This window comes from Oncorhynchus gorbuscha, linkage group LG08 (assembly GCF_021184085.1).
Source record: "Oncorhynchus gorbuscha isolate QuinsamMale2020 ecotype Even-year linkage group LG08, OgorEven_v1.0, whole genome shotgun sequence".
NCBI classification, from domain to species: domain Eukaryota; kingdom Metazoa; phylum Chordata; class Actinopteri; order Salmoniformes; family Salmonidae; genus Oncorhynchus; species Oncorhynchus gorbuscha.
In genome coordinates, this window is record NC_060180.1 from 16,175,180 (window position 1) to 16,194,795 (window position 19,616).

The following is a 19,616-nucleotide window of genomic DNA, read 5'->3' on the forward strand; positions in this document are numbered from 1 at the left end:
TTATACAGCAGAGGCATACAATCATTTGTTGCTCCCATATCTCAACACATTAAATGCAGGGTCAACTTTGTCAACAGAAAAATATAAACTCTCAGCAGTCCATATGTCATAATTTAGTCATTGGTATGTGCAGGCTGTTCCAAGGCCCCATCCACAGCTCCTCCTCATCCGACAGCGTGTGGTCACTGCGGGACGTCAACGTTTCTTTCGACGCCATGTTGTCCACACACGACTCCTGCTCATCTACACAACAGTTACTCCTGCTGTTCCTGTCATGTAGGGCCTTGGCAATATTGGATTTGGACCCAATACTGTCAAGGCCCGTGATGATGGACCCCAGGGACCCGCTGGACGGCCGGGTGTTGAGGTTAATGTCAACGGTTGAAGAAATGCCTGTTAGTGCACCTGTTCCATTTCCTGTTACTGGTTCCCCTACGCTGTTTAGAGGAAGCTTCTCTTCCTGAGTCTCAGTCAGCATGTCCAACTTTTTAAACTGTTTTCCCAAGCGGCCCGGGGAGCCCACCTTGAGATTGTTGGGGTGGCTAGGCCTCCTGGTCCGCACAATGGTCCCGTTCTGGGCGAAGTAGACGTTCCCGTTGATGTTAGCGTGGCTGTTGATGTTAGACAGGCGGTTCCTCTGGGGTTCAGGAGCGCTGTCCTCTCCTGTGGAGCTGGTCTCATACTCCCTGTCCACAACCAACTTGATCCGCTTCCTTCTCACTCCAGGCTGAGAATAAAAGATGCAAAGAAAGATGGAGAGAGAAAGAGGAGGTTAATGCACAGATAAAATAGTATTTCCAAATATGCAAACATCATGCATCCAAACAGATTATAGATCAAATTATGCCAATCAATGCACAAGTCATTTTAAAACTATGACAGTAACAGGATAGGAAACACACAACTCTGTAAACATGTTCATTGCGGTGTTACGTTTTGGTCATCATATGGCTATAAGTACAGAGACACAATGTACAATTGGTTGAAGAAACATTTCTAACACAACCAAAAAGTGTGACGGAGAGAAAATACAAAAATGCCACAAAGAGTGGTTCAACACCATTGAAAAGAGAATTCAAACTGAAGATAGAACAACCCATTCCACTTCCATGCAAGAAGTATTTTCCAGGAGATAGAGAGCGGTAGAGAGAATGAAGCACTCAGGGGGAAGCACACAGTATTATCTTCACTCCCATGCGAGAGGCCACTCCAGCCAATCTTACTTCACAGCTGACCAACTCGTACCTCAGAAGGCTGTGGCGTTCCCATCAGACTCTGAATCGGTATCGGAGGTCTCCTCTGTAGCTCCCAACTGGGATCTACCAGCTGACCCCTGGCTACTGGCGTCAGATTTCTCAGATGGTGTAATGGCGTCCTCGTCCACCTCTGTGATGGGAGAGAGTCCTCCGAAGGTCTCCTCTGAGGCCTCTGTCAGGCTGTTGCTGGAGTCTGAGCAGTAGGGAGTTCCAGCATCGGGACTACGGCTGGGCCCTTCTCCAGCAGACAGTAAGCTGGACCTCCTGGACGCTGCTCCGTCACTCAGCTCTTCCACAGAATCTTTTCTCTCATTGGCGGTACTGCCTTCCACCTCAGATTCTCCTTCGTCCTCCGCTTCACTCTCCTCATTGATGGTGTCCTGTGAACTGCAGGTCAGGATGGACTTGCGGCTGCCTCCAGTGGACCTGGAGCTGGTAGAGCTCCTCTCGCTGCCAGCCAGGGAGCTCTGGTCCGTCATCTGGTTGTCCTCTGGCTCGCTGACCTCTGATCCAGAGAGCTGGGTCTGGCTGCCCCCGTGGTACACCGAGCTTCCCGACCCGTACTCTTCTTCACTGACACCCTCACTTTCTGGCCTGGACATCACTGAGCCTCCAGCACTTTGTGACGATCTTATGGAAGAACCAGGCTGGGAGGCAGCACTGCTTGAGCCGCTACCACTGCCACCAATGCTACCACTGCCACCGACGCTACCACTGCCACCAACACTACCACTGCCACTGACGCTACTACTGCCATCAATGCTACCACTGCCACCAATGCTACCACTGCCACCAATGCTACCACTGCCGCCAACGCTACCACTGCCACCAACACTACTACTCCCACCAATGCTACTACTGCCACCAACGCTACCACTGCCACCAACGCTACCAATGCTACTATTACTTCCACTGATGCCAGAGGCACTACTCCTCACGCTGGCTTGTGTCCCTCCACTGGACCTTTCAGTAGCAGTGCCAGATGATTTCTTGGAAGAACGGGCAGAGGAGCCACTTTCTTTGGACTCCCCAGTCCCGTCATCCTCTTCAGACACTTCCTCTGAATCTTTCTCAGTCCCAGATCCTTTCTCTGTACTGGATTCAGTTCCTGACTTTTCAGTTCCTGACTCTTTCCCACTATCAGATTCTTTCTCAGAATCAGATTCTTTCTCAGAATCAGATTCTTTCTCAGAATCAGAACCTTTCTCAGAATCAGAACCTTTCTCAGAATCAGAACCTTTTTCTGATCCTGATTCCTTTTCTGTCCCAGATGTTTTTTCTGAGCCTGACTCTTTCTCTGAATCAGACTCTTTTTCTGTCCCCGATTCCATTTCAGTGACAGATTCCTTCTCTGTCTCGTCACCCTCTGACTTGGATTTGCTCTCGTCATCAGAATCCTCTGGGTGCTCTTCTGGTTCCTCTTCTGAGTCCACAGTGCTTTCATTGGTATCGTCTCGGTCCAGATCCACCTTCAGGTAATCTTTGTCCTCGGTGGAAAGCGCCACACTGCTTCTCTCTGAATCCTCATCAGAACCCTTCCCACTCCCACTCCCACTCGCCTCCGGCTCGCTCTCCACCGTCACGCTGATAGACACCTTGGACTTCTTCTCTTCGTCACTGGTGGCAGCTTGCGAGGCGTCTTCATCCTTCTCGCTACCTGTGGCAGAGCTTCTACTAATGCTTCCCTGAGACTTCCTCCTTGCCTGCAGCCTGTTGCTCAATTTGATGCGCTTCATTACCTTGCCCAGCCGGCTCCTGGCGGTGGACTTGGTGTCTATCGGACCATCACCGGCAGGTCCCCCTGTCAGACTCTCCTGGCTGTCGATGCGACGGGCCGACATCAGTTTGGCGTAGTCCTTGTCCTTCTTGGCGCCAAACATCTTGAACATCTTGGCTTTCTTCCAGGGGGATGGGCCTGGTTCTCCGGCTGGAACAGTCTGATCTCCACTCTTACTGGCCGCTAGGAGCTTGCTAAGCTTCATGACGGACTTCAGCCTCTTGGCAGCCGAGGAGGGTTCACGGGGTTCCTCGCCCTCCACTGGCTCTGCCTGCTCAATCTGATCCTCTGGTGGAAGGTCTCTAAATCCCACCCTCTTGCCTCCTCGACCAGTACCGCTTCCACGCCCTCTGCCTCGCCCCTGCCATAGTTACATCACTTGTGATTAAACAAGATCTTCAGCATCAACATAGTTCAGACAACATGATATAGTTGAAATTGAAACTCTGTTATTGCATTATTGTAGCTATATAGTGGGTAGTTATTGATCATATCAAAGTGCTGCTACATATAGTAAAATAAGTACCTCAGACCCATGTGGGCTGTAGTAGTCATCCTCCATAATCAGCTCTCCATACTCATCATACATGGGAGAGATCAGCTTCCTGCGACTGCCATACTGAGGAAGGTCATACCTGGAAGAGAAAACAAACATTTAGAGGCAAACGGGAAACAGCTTAAAGGGCTGTTTCAACCATCATTTATTTGCCAGTATTGTGAAATATTTTTCAAGAGGTGACAGTAACTAACAACCTCTGCCTACACCCCTAGGGACATGAGCCACAAACACACACAACCCTCCAGTGTTTTATAGCTAGTGCATGATATATTTCAAGGACTTGCTCTAACAATAATACATTTGCACATTTACTGTGTTACATGTCCATAACACTTTCTTAAATCAACAGTTCCCAAGGTCATGCATAAGAGAAGGGGTCAACACTAATCTTTTGCATAATTGTCACGCCCTGGTCGAAGTATTTTGTGTTTATCTTCATTTTATTTGGTCAGGCCAGGGTGTGACATGGGTTTATTGTGGTGTGTTTTGTCTTGGGGTTTTGTTGGGTATGTGGCTTAGTGGGGTTATCTAGCAAAGTCTATGGCTGTCTGGAGTGGTTCTCAATCAGAGGCAGGTGTGTATCGTTGTCTCTGATTGGGAACCATATTTAGGCAGCCATATTCTTTGAGTGTTTTGTGGGTGATTGTTCCTGTCCTTAGTGTCTTGATGGCCTTGTTCTGTGTGTATGTGCACCAGTATTAGGCTGTTTCGGTTTTCGTTACGTTTATTGTTTTGTAGTGTTTGTATTTAGATTCGTGTTACGTTAGTTGAATAAACATGGATCGCAATCTACACGCTGCATTTTGGTCCGACTCTCCTTCACCACAAGAGAACCATTACAATAATTGAATCTGTACAAGACTAAACTGGGCGATGCACAATTAAAAGACCCATATCAGAAACCGCATTAGCCCCACACTGAATCTCTAAATGAGGTGCGGTGTGGGGCCAACATCAATCAGCATCAATGTCAGAGCTGAAATTGCGTGCCAATTGGTGGTACTATCTGCAACCCACTTGGCATGGGTGCCAGAAGCAAGCTGCATTACACCAGTGAATCTGTGTGAAAACTGAAGGAAGCAGGTAAATGGAAAACCTTTTGAACACGTGGGGTCGCTGGGTCGCAGCTGAAGGCCGCCAGAGCTAGTGATTGCTGGATTAAGAGCTTAACCCAGCTATTAAGTTGCTCTTTAAATAGAAATGGATCAAAGGCAGTCTGGGTTATCGTGATAGCAACCTCAGCAGCAGAAGCTTTGGGGACCTGCTGTCCCACAGAGTCTTCACAACACAATTACTATAAGACTCAACGGAAGGGCTTCATCATACAAACACACAAAGCATCAATGAGAATTTTCATGGATGATGAGAGGGTAAAGTCACAGAGTCGATGAGGCCTACGTGATCATGCAATTCAAATATGTTACGTGGTCGATGATCCACTTCACACGGTTGACTAAGGTTTGATTCAAGTAGGGGTTTAGCTTGTCCTCTGTCTAGCTTAACTCCCCTGAGTGTTTTAAAGAACCCCTCACGGGACACGAGAGTCCAATGCACAACATTTGGTCAGCATCTGTTCGTATCGCTGTAAATTCCAGGGTTTTCCACTGGACCATATGGGCGATTTGCAGTGTACCACGCAAGCCAAAGTACGCTCCCCTCTTCTCTACTGGTGGAGACCATTACAAAGCTCTCAGGTGCCACGCTCCGCTCAAGGCTGGGCAATTGATCATATTTGGTGGGAGTGGGATGATCTGCATAACTGGAAGGGGTCTTATGCACTGTTACACTTAAAGGGATAGTTCTGGATTTTTGCAATGAGGCCCTTTATCTACTTCCCCAGAGTCAGATGAACTAATGGATACCATTTGTGTCTTTGCATCCAATATGAAGGAAGTTAGAGGTAGGATCTCTCAGTGTGTGTGTGTGTGTGTGTGTGTGTGTGTGTGTGTGTGTGTGTGTGTGTGTGTGTGTGTGTGTGTGTGTGTGTGTGTGTGTCAGGGGCTTGTGAAATGTAGGTTCATGAAACATTTGTAAACTAGTCTTAATGGCATTACTTTCAGCAATTAACCAGTGGAGATCAATTCAATTCCCTGGATCAGAGCGAAACTGATGAGATATGGGAGGGACAGTGGGGATTGCACTCACCCCTGGTCGTAATTTTGGTATTCGTCCCTGTAGTAGTCTTGGCCTGGGTCGATGCCTGACTCCATGGAGAGCTCCTGAATTTCAGGAGAAGCACATAGAGATACATCAATAGAGAGAAAAAAATGAGAAACCATAGCTAGAAACACAGTACAGTACAGAACAGCACAGTGTGCGCATAGCAGAAGTATCCTGGAGCTTTGACAGAAGCAGTAAGGTTTCTACCTCAGGTCTCAGCAGAGATGGCCTCAGCAGTTGCTGCCATAGATTAGTTGGAGAGGGATGGATAAGGAGAAACAGAGACAGAGTGTCCAGTTCACAGTTCACATATTTAACTACAGACACAGCAGGATAAAGAATGACAGCTTTTTAAGGCCATAGAGAGAGGAGAGTGGAGTTAGAAGAGGGCAGCGAACAAAGGTTTAAGTAGGAGATGAAGAGGTGACAGTGAATAGAGAGAAAGTGAACAGAGTAGATAGTAAATAGAAAAAAAGGTATAGTTGAAAAAAAGATGATAGAAAAGTTGAGAGTCAGAAGAAGCCAGAAGAGAGATATGACAGATAAAGCACACTAACAGCTGCTATCAAACAAGATTGAAAATGAAGGGAGCATGCACTTCTGATGCTGGGCAGGATTTGTAGGACTCAGGGTACGTCAAAAGTTGTCAAACAGTGTACCAGTTAATCATTGGCTAAGCTCCTAGTAGTACTTCCATGCACCAGTAGAGAGAAAAAAATGGCCCAAATGCTCATCTGTCACTTGACAGCAGACAGATTTGAAATTACAGCAACAGCCGTTTTCGAACCAAATGTAAACTGTGATGCTAATGTTAAAGTAATAAGACAACTCTCTCTATGACCCCGTCTAAATCTCATTCAGTGTCTTCCATCAGGTGAGTGGTAGATAAGAATGATGGTGAATAAAGCTCCCGTGAGCATGGACAAATTTACTTGGCACACAATGCATAACATAAAAATACCTCACAAGAAAAATGCCTACCTTTCTTCCGTATCCTCGCCTGTAGGTCATGGAAATAAGGAGGAAAGAAATCGTGCAGATAATGAGTACAATGTGACATCAACATTCTAAGTGCATTGATATAAAAGCATATCTTCTGCTGACCAGTTAAGTGATTTCAATGCTACTTACTGTGCAATTTCCTGTGTCAAGCCAATGGTTCAATTTTCATTTAAAAAATCATGCAGAAACATTTTTGTTATCTATTTGTTATGTTCTTTCTTCCATTATAACAATGATTGGCAGATAAAAAGAAAAGTTGGATCCATAAAAAGGTGGGGGAGAAAGAAATAGGAAATAACAACAAACCCTACACTTAACATGACATATCGAAGCAATTAGCTTCCCAATAGAAACTGGGAAAATCATTTTATGGCACACTATCGTCTCTCGAACGCATTTGTTAGTAAAATATAAATGTATGTAAAAAAAAAAATCAAATGGATTTGTTATTGTAAAAAGTTCAAACATCCTTTGACTGTGGTTAGCTTTGTGGACATCACACCATATAACTCATAACAGATTCATTTAGACCACGATTCAATCATTAGCGTGGTAACCTGCATTAGCCGACAAAGCTTTTTCATAGCTTTTTATTTATTTTGTTTAGGCAGTGACGGAGGTTTAGGCTAACTGCATTAGAGCTGTCAAATCCACAAGAGGCTCCTGGTGTTTCTTATCACGGACATTTCCATTGGATGCAGAGAGTCACATTAGTAGAAATCCGATGCAGCTGCATTACAAATTTGAAGGCTGGAATGTGTGATGTTATCTACACCTCAATTAGGCTAATATAGATCCCTATTATTTCCTTGAATGATTTTACATTTGAGTGCCATTATATTTCTAAAATGGCACTCTATTTCTAGATACACCTGCTTGTTCTGAACTTCTAATGTGGGTGGATATATGGATGTGGTTTCGTGATAAAGACTACGAGCACAGCCGCCTACCAATTAGACAGCTCAAAAGCAGTTACACTGCCTGAACAAAAGCAATATAAATCTGTGTTTGTCGACTAATGCGGGTTACGCTGATCTGATCGAATCCTGGCCTAATTGTCAAGAATTAGAGCGTCTGTATTGGAAAGCAGTATTGCACCCTTTTTTGAAAGCATTCTTGATGATTTACTCAAATGCACCTCACACTAGCCAAAAGTTAACAAAGCATCACAGAGATTTCCCCCAGAAAAAAACATAACTGTCCCAGACATAGTGCATATCCAAAATATGCATACGGGGAGGTGTGCATATGAAAAGTTGCTGATCCCTGCTGTACGACCACACCTCCCTGCATGGGACTGGCTAGGTGGGAGTAGGGCTGATGAATGGTCTATTGGGCTGGTGAAGTCTTTAGGAAACACCAAAACAAATGGCCCATAGGACAGATACTGTAGGCAGGGAGGAGTAGGGGTGATGCACATCCAGAGATGTCCACTTCATATAACTAATGGACAGTTAAATACTCATGTATCCAGATGTAACCAAGAGGAGGTAGTTTCTTCCTATCTTAGAGGCCATTAATTCACTGGGAGCTAATGGTTTATGAGAGAGGTAAAGGATCGTTTTAGGATGCAGACATTTCCCCTATGATATACTATTTTTGACCATACCCAGACATAATGATGAGTTAGACCACACACACATGTTTAAATTATTATGTTTAAATGATTGAGTTTTCTAAACTAATAATACTTTTGATGAAGGTGATGTGATACGTTTAAAAAGCCTACTGTGTGGTGGTAGTGAACAGACTCTCCTCATTAACTTTATCAAGGCACTGGATGAAAAATTAAGAAAATAAATTTTAAAACCAAAGAGGAAGTGACACAATAATTGCCATCAAAGGAACAAAAAAAGAAAATAATCTCATCTGTTAGAAATGACAGATGTTAGGGATGAAGAAAAAGAGCACCTGAACCAGAAAATACACCGAACAAAGATATAAATGCAACATGTAAAGTGTTGGTCCTATGTTTCATGAGCTGAAATAAAAGATCCCAGAACTGTCTGTTACATACTGGTGGGGTTATGGTATGGGCAGGCATTAGCTATGGACAACAAACACAATTGCATTTTATCAATGGAAATTTGAATGCACAGAAATACAGTGACGAGATCCTGAGGTCCATTGTGAGGCCCATTTCTTTTAAGGTATCTGTGACCAACAGATGCATATCTGTATTCCCAGTCACGTGAAATCAATAGATTAGGACCTAATTCATTTATTTCAATTGACTGATTCCTCAAATGAACCGTAACTCAATAAAATCTTTAAAATTGTTGTGCCTTGCATTTATATTTTATTGTTCAGTATAGTTCGTGAGTTGTGGGCCTTTTCGATAGAGGAGATTACCCCATGTGGTGAACACAGAATACACAATTAGTCCAAATTTGATCTATCCTGGAACACCAGGGGAATGTCTGATTAAACAAATTGAACTGCTCTTGAAAGGAGACGAGAGAGGAGGGACGAGAGACAAACATGAGAGTGGCAGAGGGAGAAAAGACTGAAAGGAAGAGCTACAGGAGCCTTGAGAAGATTGATGCCGATGGAAGTCTGTCAGAGTCACATGAAAATGATAAGGGATAAATGAAAGGAATAACAAGAAGGGGTTAGGTAGAGAAATGAAGCGAGAAAGAGAGAATAAAAAGATAGAGGGCAAGAAAGAGTGTTAGACAGAAGAAAGAAGAGAGAGTGTGTGTGATGGAGTTAAGAGGGGAGGGTGACAGGTCAGGACAGCAGCGCCGGTGGTTGAGGGATTGTTTGGTTGACTAATTAGCTTTCAGGGAGCCTTCAGACAGCAACAGCTACTAGTTTATCATGCTGTGAGGATCTGTATAGACCATCCACAACATCATCAGCCTACTAATGAGCCCACAGCTTCAACTACCACTTCCCAACGTCAAACATCTAGAGAAACATCTGAACTGACACACTATTCCTGCAGAGCACTTTGGAAATTCAAATGCAATGTTGTTCCGGAAATGTACAATTATTCTGCAAATCTGGAAACAAATAGAATACTCTGGCATTGTTTTGAAATAAGTCAATTAGACCGCACCATTAACCCATAGTATTGTCTTGTATAGATTGTATGGATATTCTGATCGAATGCACTTTCTTCTGTGAAGAATAAGGGCTCTCCATTCATGGGGAATTCAAGTCCATTAGGCTCACAATGTGAGAGTGGGTTTAGAATAAGTTTGTTTGTGTGGATGAGTCATCCAGGCTCTATGCACAAACTCACATCCCACTGGGCACACACTGGTTGAATCAACATTGTTTCCACGTCATTTCCATGAAATAGAATAGACGTTGAATTGACATCTGTGCCTGGTGGGATAGATCTAGATTAAATTCCTGTGTGCTGTTTTCCATATCCCATCTCTTTACCTAATTAGCCTCTTCACTTACGTATCTCTATATCTAATCTGTCTGTCAATAAAAACATTGAAAATAATAGACTCTCCATCTTCCGGAATTGGATGGGATTGGATGGGAGTACAACATACAAGGAGCAAGTTGTATGCAGGTTCAGTTCAACATAATTCTCAAGCTTTGAACACTTTAATGGAATCTGTGTGGTAGAACAGGGGGTGAAGACAGAGGATGGTTGGTGACATAGAAAAGGCCAAAGGGTTATGAACTAAGGAACGTGACAATATTTAAAAAAAATAATCCTCAGTTTAAGAGGTTCTGAAAAGCTACGGGATCTAAGGGCCCACTTGCTGTTAGTTGTGATAACATTATAAAGGTTTGTTAGGGGAAGAAACTATGTTGTTGATGACAACACTTACAATAACATCAGACAGAAAATATCCAATACAACACAGCATGATCATGACATGAGACATAAAGATGTAGAAAGAAAGAAAATGATTTAGGAAATAGAGCTAAGGAGGAGAGTAGTCAGCCAGTCAGAAGGGGGTGGATTGGGATGGAAAGTAATTGCTGAGTTCCTCAATCACAGAGTCAGTATTTGACTGGTTTGATTGGATTGGCTCCTGGACCTCTGAGGTTACATTGTTAGTGCCTGGTTGGCTTGTTTCCAGATCAGAGGAGTTAGTGTTTGTGGTTGAGTTTGGTTGGACCACATGTTCCGTGCTGGTCAGGTTTGGCTGGTTTGGTTCCTCACGGGACCCAGATCGGTTTTGTCTCCGAATTCCTTCTGGTCCCTCGGTTGCTTGGGGTTTCTTGCCGAATCGCGCCACCTTGCGATTCTTGTCTACTTGACTGTAGAGGTTGGCAACAGACTTCTCAATGTCAGCGAGGTTCTGCAGGTTTTTCAGAATCCCCTTTAGCTCCTTCCTCTTCACACCGTCCTCGGGTTGGGGGTGAGGAGGAGGGGGATGGGCCCGGGAGGAAATAGGGCGGAGCGAGGACAATGGCGGCAGGGAGGTTGGGACAAACTGAACGGTGTGGCGGGGTCGTTCGAAAGTGGGGGAGAAAGGGGGCGGGAGGGGTGGGGGTGGGGGTGGTGGCGGAGGAGCATGATTCCGAGCAGGAGGGGGAGATGGAGGGAAGGAGGGTGGGGGAGAATGATCAGGCTCAATGAAGTGAGGATTGAAGGATGCAGGAGGAGGAGATGAGGAGGGAGGAGGAGGAGGAGATGAGGCAGGAGGAGGAGGAGGACCAGAATGAGGTGTTTGAGAAGGAGGAGGAGGTGGAGGAGAATGAGGAGAAGGAGGTGGAGGAGAATGAGGAGAAGGAGGGGGAGGTGGCGGATTCTCAGGCGGGTCAGGAATGATCTCCACAGTGATCTCGCAGGGCTCCGCAGTGATGTAGCTGGAGATGCTGGTCCTGAGGACAGGCAGGGTGGGCCTCTGGGCCAGGGGCGGAGAGCCTTCACCCTGGGTGATGATGATGCGGGGAGGAACATCCTTCCCTATGGACAGGGGGCTGTAGGGGCTGTCCATAATGGAGAACAGGGTCTCTGCGCTTAACTCCAGCATGTCAATGTTGTCTTGGCTCCGCAGTAAAGGAGGAGAGGTCAGGGAGCCCCTGGAGTCACGCCCTCCCCTAGGGGTCCTCTCCTGCATGGCCTGCTGTTCATACTGCCTGGCCTGCTCCCTGACAGACAGCTTGCTCTCCTCTGTGCTGCGGCTGCTCTGGACGTCATAACCCTCCAGGCTTCCTTGACCCTTCATCCCAGCTTGGAGCAGCTGCAGCTCCCACTGGGCCGGGTCCATCAGAGCCTGTCTCTTCAGCGACTCGTACCCCTCTGACCCTCCACGGAGACGAGTCCGCATGGTCCAGACGTTCCCGGACCCTCCAGAGAGGGAGGGGGAGAAAGAGCCCCTTTTCGCTGTCCCGTAGGGGCTGCTGAAGTTCCCGTCTTCTTCTTCGTCGTAGAGAGGGTTAGTGGTGGTCAGGGGGTGGTGGTCTGACAGAAAGGTGACGTTGCTCTCTGACTTGGGCAGGATGCTGTGCAGCGACCCGTTGCCACAGGAGGAGTTGGCGCGACAGGCGAAGCTGCTAAGGCGTCTCTGGCGGTCGGCTTCATCGATCTCAAACCTTTTAGCCCTGTCCGATTAGGAATGTAGATGGAGGGTGGAGAAAAGAAAGATTTGAAACACAGGTGAAGGAAGGATGAAGGATGAGGAAGCAGAGGAGAAGGGATGAGGGAGATGCTATAGATCCTTCAGTCATTTTGACTCTTAGTATTATGATTATAGTTAGAAACAATGTAAAAAATGTGATTCAAACTCAAAGGTTATGCAGCAGGGTAGATCATGCTTTTCTTTTCTTATTGTGGCTACATTATTATCAATTGAAAAATGTCTCTAAATACAAAAGTTTTAATAAAGAATAGCAGTTCAACTGCTGACAATATTTGGACAGGCGATAAAGTGTCCACTTAAAAACATCCCAAGTACATTTAATACAAGATCAAAAATTGAATCATATTTGATTTGAAGAAATCAAAGCAGTCACAGAGGTACTTCCATTTTAGCATCACGGTCCACAAATATATGGCACATGTGATATCTGAAGTACTCAACACCTACCCATTTGCATCAGTCCAATCATAGCAATAATACTAAGAGGTTATGATCTTAATAAGTTAATGGACGTGAAACATAAACAATAACTTTTTTCTAATGAGATCAGGATAGGGATGGGTAGGGCATAAGCTATAAGCATCTAAAGATTCACCATACCTCTACATTTACAATGGGAGGATCACTTTTCCTAAACTGGAAGCAAAAATGGTGGAAGCAAAAATGGTGTTACGCTGTAATTAAGCCTTACCTTCATAAAGAGTATTACCTAGCATCCCTGAAATTATACCATCATATTAAAATGCAAATGCACTAACCATGTGCAGTACTGTAACGTCTAAGTTATTTCTGTAATAAAATATTAAGCGTATGTCTATGACAAATATTCAAGAACAGGTGTAGGAGACTAGACGCCATCTACATCACTCTTGTTTTGCTATTTGAGCCTAGGCATAAGCACTGGGGCTACTTACTGCAGTCTGAATCCATTGAAGAGCAAATAGAGTGGTGGTTAAATGAAAGACAGACAAAGACAGACAGATGTTTAACAAAGTGTAACCTTATGGGAAATGGTCAAGAGGCTGAGGTAGCCCATGGTCAAACTGGTTGCTTGATGAAGGTGGTGAATGAATAGGCATATAACGAGTTCTGCATTCATTCAAGGCTTCTTCTAAAACTATTAACATTTCATTGCGCATTCAGGATAGTATTTAGTGTGAAAGGTGGAATCCGATTGTGTTAATGGGAAAACTGACTCGCAAAACTGCTGAGGTATTCAACAGTGACAATAACAAGGGAAAATCAAAAAGTAACTTACCGCAAAATCAATTACTAACAAATGGATGGGACAAACTGAGACACGCATTATTCTATTTCTAGCAAACCTCGGCCTCTCTTTTACGAGTCAAATCAAACAGCTTCACCTTGAGAGAACAGAAGGCCATGTTGAAATGGATCTGGCATTTAATTAATTCACACATTGACAATCTGAGACGGGATGTCGAACAAACTTAGGTCTGTGCAGGTGTTTGTAGGAGGACAAAAGCACACTGAATTATGACTGAATGGGAACAATGATGTAGTCATCCAAATGTCTGAAGCTCAACATGAAAGACTCTGAAGACCAATGTCTATCGTTGGTGGACTAAGGCCTTTTTTTCTCTCCAAGAAATGTGTTTGCTGCCTCCAGAGTGGCGCAGCGGTCTAAGGCGCTAGAGGCGTCACTACATATCCGGGTTCAATCCCATGCTGTGTCGCAGCCGGCTGCGAACGGGAGACCCATGAGGGACACACACAATTGGCCCAGCGTCGTCCTAATATTTATACATATCTTAATTCCATTATTTTTCTTTTAGATTTTGTATTGTTGTGAGTTGTTAGATATTACTGCACTGTTGGAGCTAGGAACATAGGCATTTCACTACACCTGCAATAACATCTGCTAAGTATGTGTGTGACCAAAACAATTTGATTTGATTTGATTTTAGGGGAGGATTTGGCAGGCTGGGAAGTCCTTGTCCCATCGTGCTCTAGCGACTCCTTGTGGCGGCCGGGCGCTTGCATGCTGCCTTCGGTTGCCAGCTGTACAGTTTTTCCTCCGATACATTGGTGTGGCTGACTTCGGGGTTAACCGAGCAGTGTGTCAAGAAGCAGTGCGGCTTGGCGGGGTCGTGTTTCGGAGGACGCATGGATCTCGACCTTCGCCTCTCAGTAATCCGTACAGGAGTTGCAGCAATGGGACAAGACTGTAACTACCAATTGGATATCACAAAATTGGGGTGAAAAAGGGGTAAAAAGTACCAAAAAGGGGGAAAAAAGAAATGTGTTTCCTTTTTGAAAAATAGACAATGTCCTAACACCCACAAACTTTATCACCTGCACAAATAGGCATTACTCATCAGTATATGGTACCTGAAACAGGGAGTAAGGAGGTAAGGAGGAAGAGGTCAAAGGTGGGCTGAGTTTCTATATAAGCACTTTGTGAAAGGGCCTTATAAATACGTTTGCTTTGATTTGACTTACGTGCTGCTGTCCCCTAGTTCCCCGTAGATATTGGCTGTTGGGGCACGTGGAGCAGCAGCCTTGCTCGCTGGCAGAGCCTGCTGAATCCTCGCAGTCTTGGCACATTCCGCCTGTCTCCTGAAGTTCAAATAAAGTTTCATCAGTTTGAGTCAATCCATTGCACTTTGTTTCCATAACATTTCATCACTTGTTCCCCATGAAGGCTACATGTCTGTGGTGAATGAAGTGACTGAACATCAGTACAGTATGTGTCTCATCCCAACTGACTGAGATAAAAATAACAGAGACAATCTCTTATATAAAACTAGATTAAAAAAAAGGCAAGTCATTGTCTATATGAAGGAGATGACTTGAACTACAATGTTTGTACTTTTATCCTAATTTGAATAGTCATTCTGACTCCCTGGTTCATCTTTAAAATACTATTCAGTAACGAGGACATGTGACAGAACCATGTTGTATTCATGCTCAAGTGAATACAAGAGAGATCACTCATATCACATGGGCAATTACTTACTCTTTGAATCTGGTGGATGGTTTTCCAGGCAGTGCGGAAGACAGAGGGAAAAAGAAAACACAAGAGAACCTTGGTCATACAATTAGCTCGGTCCAATTTTGTTAATACTACACAATGAGAAACATTCATTAAATTGGAAATTATGAGACGCCTCTGCGTTCCTCCAACTCCATTCCATTTTAATGAATGGTGCTTGTTAAGGTTCCTTTTGAAAAACACACCACTCGAGGTAAAACACATTTGTATTATTCATGGCATTCCTGTTGACTTATTCCGATAACAGCCAGGCTTTGGATAACATGGCCTATCATAAATCTCAGCCTATTTCAGCACGGAGTATAATAAGAGGATATAGTAACACATTATGCTTAATTTCTTATCACACAGTGTTATGAAAGACATCAGGCTCTCCAGCTATGTTTGCAACATCCAGTTCATACAAGTATATCAAACTCAAGAAGCCTTTTTCTTTCTTTCTTTTCCTTCCATTTCCTTTGTTCTCAGCATTACTTATTCACAACAAAATACAATTACCCCAGAAGAGAGCAATGAGAGAATGCGTTGCATCAGAATCTTCTCCCGGAGATCAATAAGTCATGAAGTTGAATTCTCTGAATTGACGCATCGTAACACTACAAACTCTACAATGTGTCTGTGTGTGTGTGTGGTTCTTCAGCTCGGGTGAACCACTCTAACCCGTCTGTTGGGTGTAAACATTCCCCAGACATCAGTGTTGATGTGGTGTTGATGTAGTGTTGATGTAGTGTTGATGTAGTGTTGATGTAGTGTTGATGCAGTGTTGATGCAGTGTTGATGTAGTGTTGATGTAGTGGATTCACGCGGCACAAAGAACGACGTTGAGGAGCACCTGCCTGACGCATTCACAGTTGTCATGGCTTCACCACCTTGCCCAATCGACATCAAATAAAACAACCCTGACAATCAAGAACAAATGGAATACTAAATGGTTGTACGGTCGTCTCCAATGAAACAGTGAAGGACCTTGGCGTTACTCTGGACCCTGGTCTCTCTTTTGACGAACATATCAAGACTGTTTCAAGGACAGCTTTTTCCATCTACGTAACATTGCAAAAAAATCAGAAACTTTCTGTCCAAAAACGATGCAGAAAAATGTATCCATGCTTTTGTTACTTCTAGGTTAGAACACTGCAATGCTCTACTTTCCAGCTACCTGGATAAAGCACTAAATAAACTTCAATCAGTGCTAAATACGGCTGCTAAAATCCTGACGAGAACCCCCAAAAATGTATCATATTACTCCAGTGCTAGCCTCCCTACACTGACTTCAAGGTTTTACTGCTAACCTACAAAGCATTACATGGGCTTGCTCCTACCTACACATACGCTATGGTCACAAGACGCAGGCCTCCTAATTGTCCCTAGAATGTCTAAGCAAACAGCTGGAGGCAGGGCTTTCTCCTATAGAGCTCCATTTTTATGGAATGGTCTGCCTACCCATGTGAGAGACGCAGAGTCAGTATCAACCTTTAAGTCTTTACTGAAGACTCATCTCTTCAGTGGGTCATATGATTGAGTGTAGTCTGGCCCAGGAGTGTGAAGGTGAACGGAAAGGCTCTGGAGCAATGAACCGCCCCTGCTGTCTCTGCCTGGCCGGTTCCCCTCTTTCCACTGGGATTCTCTGCCTCTAACCCTATTACAGGGGCTGAGTCACTGGCTTACTGGTGCTCTTTCATGCCGTACCTACGAGGGGTGCATCACTTCAGTGGGTTGAGTCACTGATGTGATCTTCCTGTCTGGGTTGGCGTTCCCCCTTGGGTTGTGCCGTGGCGGAGATCTTTGTGGGCTACACTCGGCCTTGTCTCAGGATGGTAAGTTGGGGTTGAAGATATCCATCTAGTAGTGTGGGGGCTGTGCTTTGGCAAAGTGGGTGGGGTTATATCCTTCCTATTTGGCCCTATCCAGGGGTATCATCGGATGGGGCCACAGTTTCTCCTGATCCCTCCTGTCTCAGCCTCCAATAGTTATTCTGCAGTAGTTTATGTGTCGGGGGGCTAGGGTCAGTTTGTTATATCTGGAGTACTTCTCCTGTCTTATCCGGTGTCCTGTATGAATTTAAGTATGCTCTCTCTAATTTTCTCTTTCTCTCTTTCTTTCTCTCTCTCTATCAGAGTACATGAGCCCTAGGACCATGCCTCAGGACTACCTGGCCTGATGACTACTTGCTGTCCCCAGTCCACCTGGCCATGCTGCTGCTCCAGTTTCAACTGTTCTGCCCGCGGCTATGGAATCCTGACCTATTTACCGGACGTGCTAACTGTCCCAGACCTGCTGTTTTCAACTCTCTAGAGACAGCAGCAGTGGTAGAGATACCTTTAATGATTGGCTATGAAAAGCCAACTGACATTTACTGCTGAGGTGCTGACTTTCTGCACCCTTGACAACTACTGTGATTATTATTATTTGACCATGCTGGTCATTTATGAACAGTTGAACATCTTGGCCATGTTCTGTTATAATCTCCACCCGGCACAGCCAGAAGAGGACTGGCCACCCCTCATAACCTGATTCCTCTCAAGGTTTCTTCCTGGGTTTTGTCCTTTCTAGGGAGTTTTTCCTAGCCACCGTGCTTCTACACCTGCATTCCTTAATGTTTGGGGTTTTAGGCTGGGTTTCTGTACAGCACTTTGAGATATCAGCTGATGTACGAAGGGCTATATAAATACATTTGATTTGATGTACTAAATGGTATACTAAATCTGTGCCATATGCTTTAGCATTATGGAATTTGTTGTGTGTGTGTGTGTGTATATGTATGGGTGTGAGAGAGTGTGAGTAATGGGGTAGTGGATCCGTGAAGACACACTGTGACGGTCACAATTGGTTTTGGATATTTGTTGCAAATGACTGTTAATTAATCGGCTTTCACAGGGACATTAGACCGGCGGTGCACGCTGTCAGCATTCTTAATTCGGTGGAGAGAGAGAGACTGGGAGAGTGGTGCTTGACTAAATACTTGGCACCATGCACATTTCCTCAGCCTCAACAAACTACAGTGCTAGCTTTGAAAGGTCACCATGGCCATACACACACATGTTGCCTGTAGCTACGACAAGCGGTTGTGCACTCACTGTTTGTAGGTGACCATGATGATGAGGATGGCGGGGATGCAGCAGAGGATGATGATGATGGCGAGGGCGAGCAACGCCCCCTCTGTGTAGCCCACAGCCTGGGCAGCCTTCTTCACGCTGGCCACGATGTCGGGCGTACGGATTTCCAGAATGCGTCCTCCTTGACCCAGGAACGGCTGGAACTCCTTGTTGATATCCAGCAGCTTCCCGTCCAGAAACCTGCCAGACAGACCAGTCAGTCACACAAGTACGTGGACACCCCTTCAAATTAGTGGATTCAGCTAGTTCAGCCACACCCGTTGCTGACAGGTGTATAAAATTAGCATACATCTCCATAGACAAACATTGCCAGTAGAATGGCCCATACTGAAGAGCTCAGTGACTTTCAATGTGGCACCGTCATAGGATGTCACCTTTCCAACAAGTCAGTTCGTGACATTTCTATCCTGCTAGACCTGCCCCGATCAACTGTAAGCTCTGTTATTGTGAAGCGGAAACGTCTAGGAGCAACAACAGCTCAGCCGCGAAGTGGTGGGACACACAAGCTCACAGAATGGGTCAGACATCACCTGTCCTCGGTTGCAACACTCACTACCGAGTTCCAAACTGCCTCTGGAAGCAAGGTCAGAACTGTTCATCACCAACCTCCATATAAATGCCCATGATTTTGGAATGAGATGTTTGACGAGCAGGTGTTCACATACTTTTGTAGTGTACTTTAAGTTTGGATGTGACACCATTTCAACTGCGACTGTTACTTGGCCTTATGCGTACATAGGCATTGATGTCAATAGGAGATTTGTGCAGTCCCAACGCAATCCCTCTCTGCCACACGCTGCATTATCATACACTATATGGACTCTTTATACAAATGAAGAGTACTCGAGTGATTGGTCTTTCATGTGAGTTATCTATAGGCTTCTTTCAACCCTCAAGAGTCCTTATTTCCTTCATTTAGGCGAGAGAGGTGACATCATAACCTCTCCCCCCCTTCTCCCCCTTCTCTCTCCATCTCTTTCGCTTTCCCTTTCTCTATGTGAGCTGACAGCAGAAGCACATAAATATAACATGCAATTAACTCTACGCTGCCAGGTGTGAGCTGCATGAACAAAGAGCTTATTTTTTTCCCTCCCTGCTACTTAAACCTCGGCTAGACTCTTCCTCAACAGCCATTGTATCTAAGAGGGGATTGAACAACGGCTCTCCGAAGC

The 19,616-nt window shown here is 44.9% G+C and overlaps 1 pseudogene; it reads right to left on the reverse strand.

Annotated features, from left to right (window-relative positions):
* Nucleotides 1-594: 594 nt before the first annotated feature.
* Nucleotides 595-19,616, reverse strand: part of LOC124041257 — a 279,206-nt pseudogene continuing 260,184 nt past the window's right edge.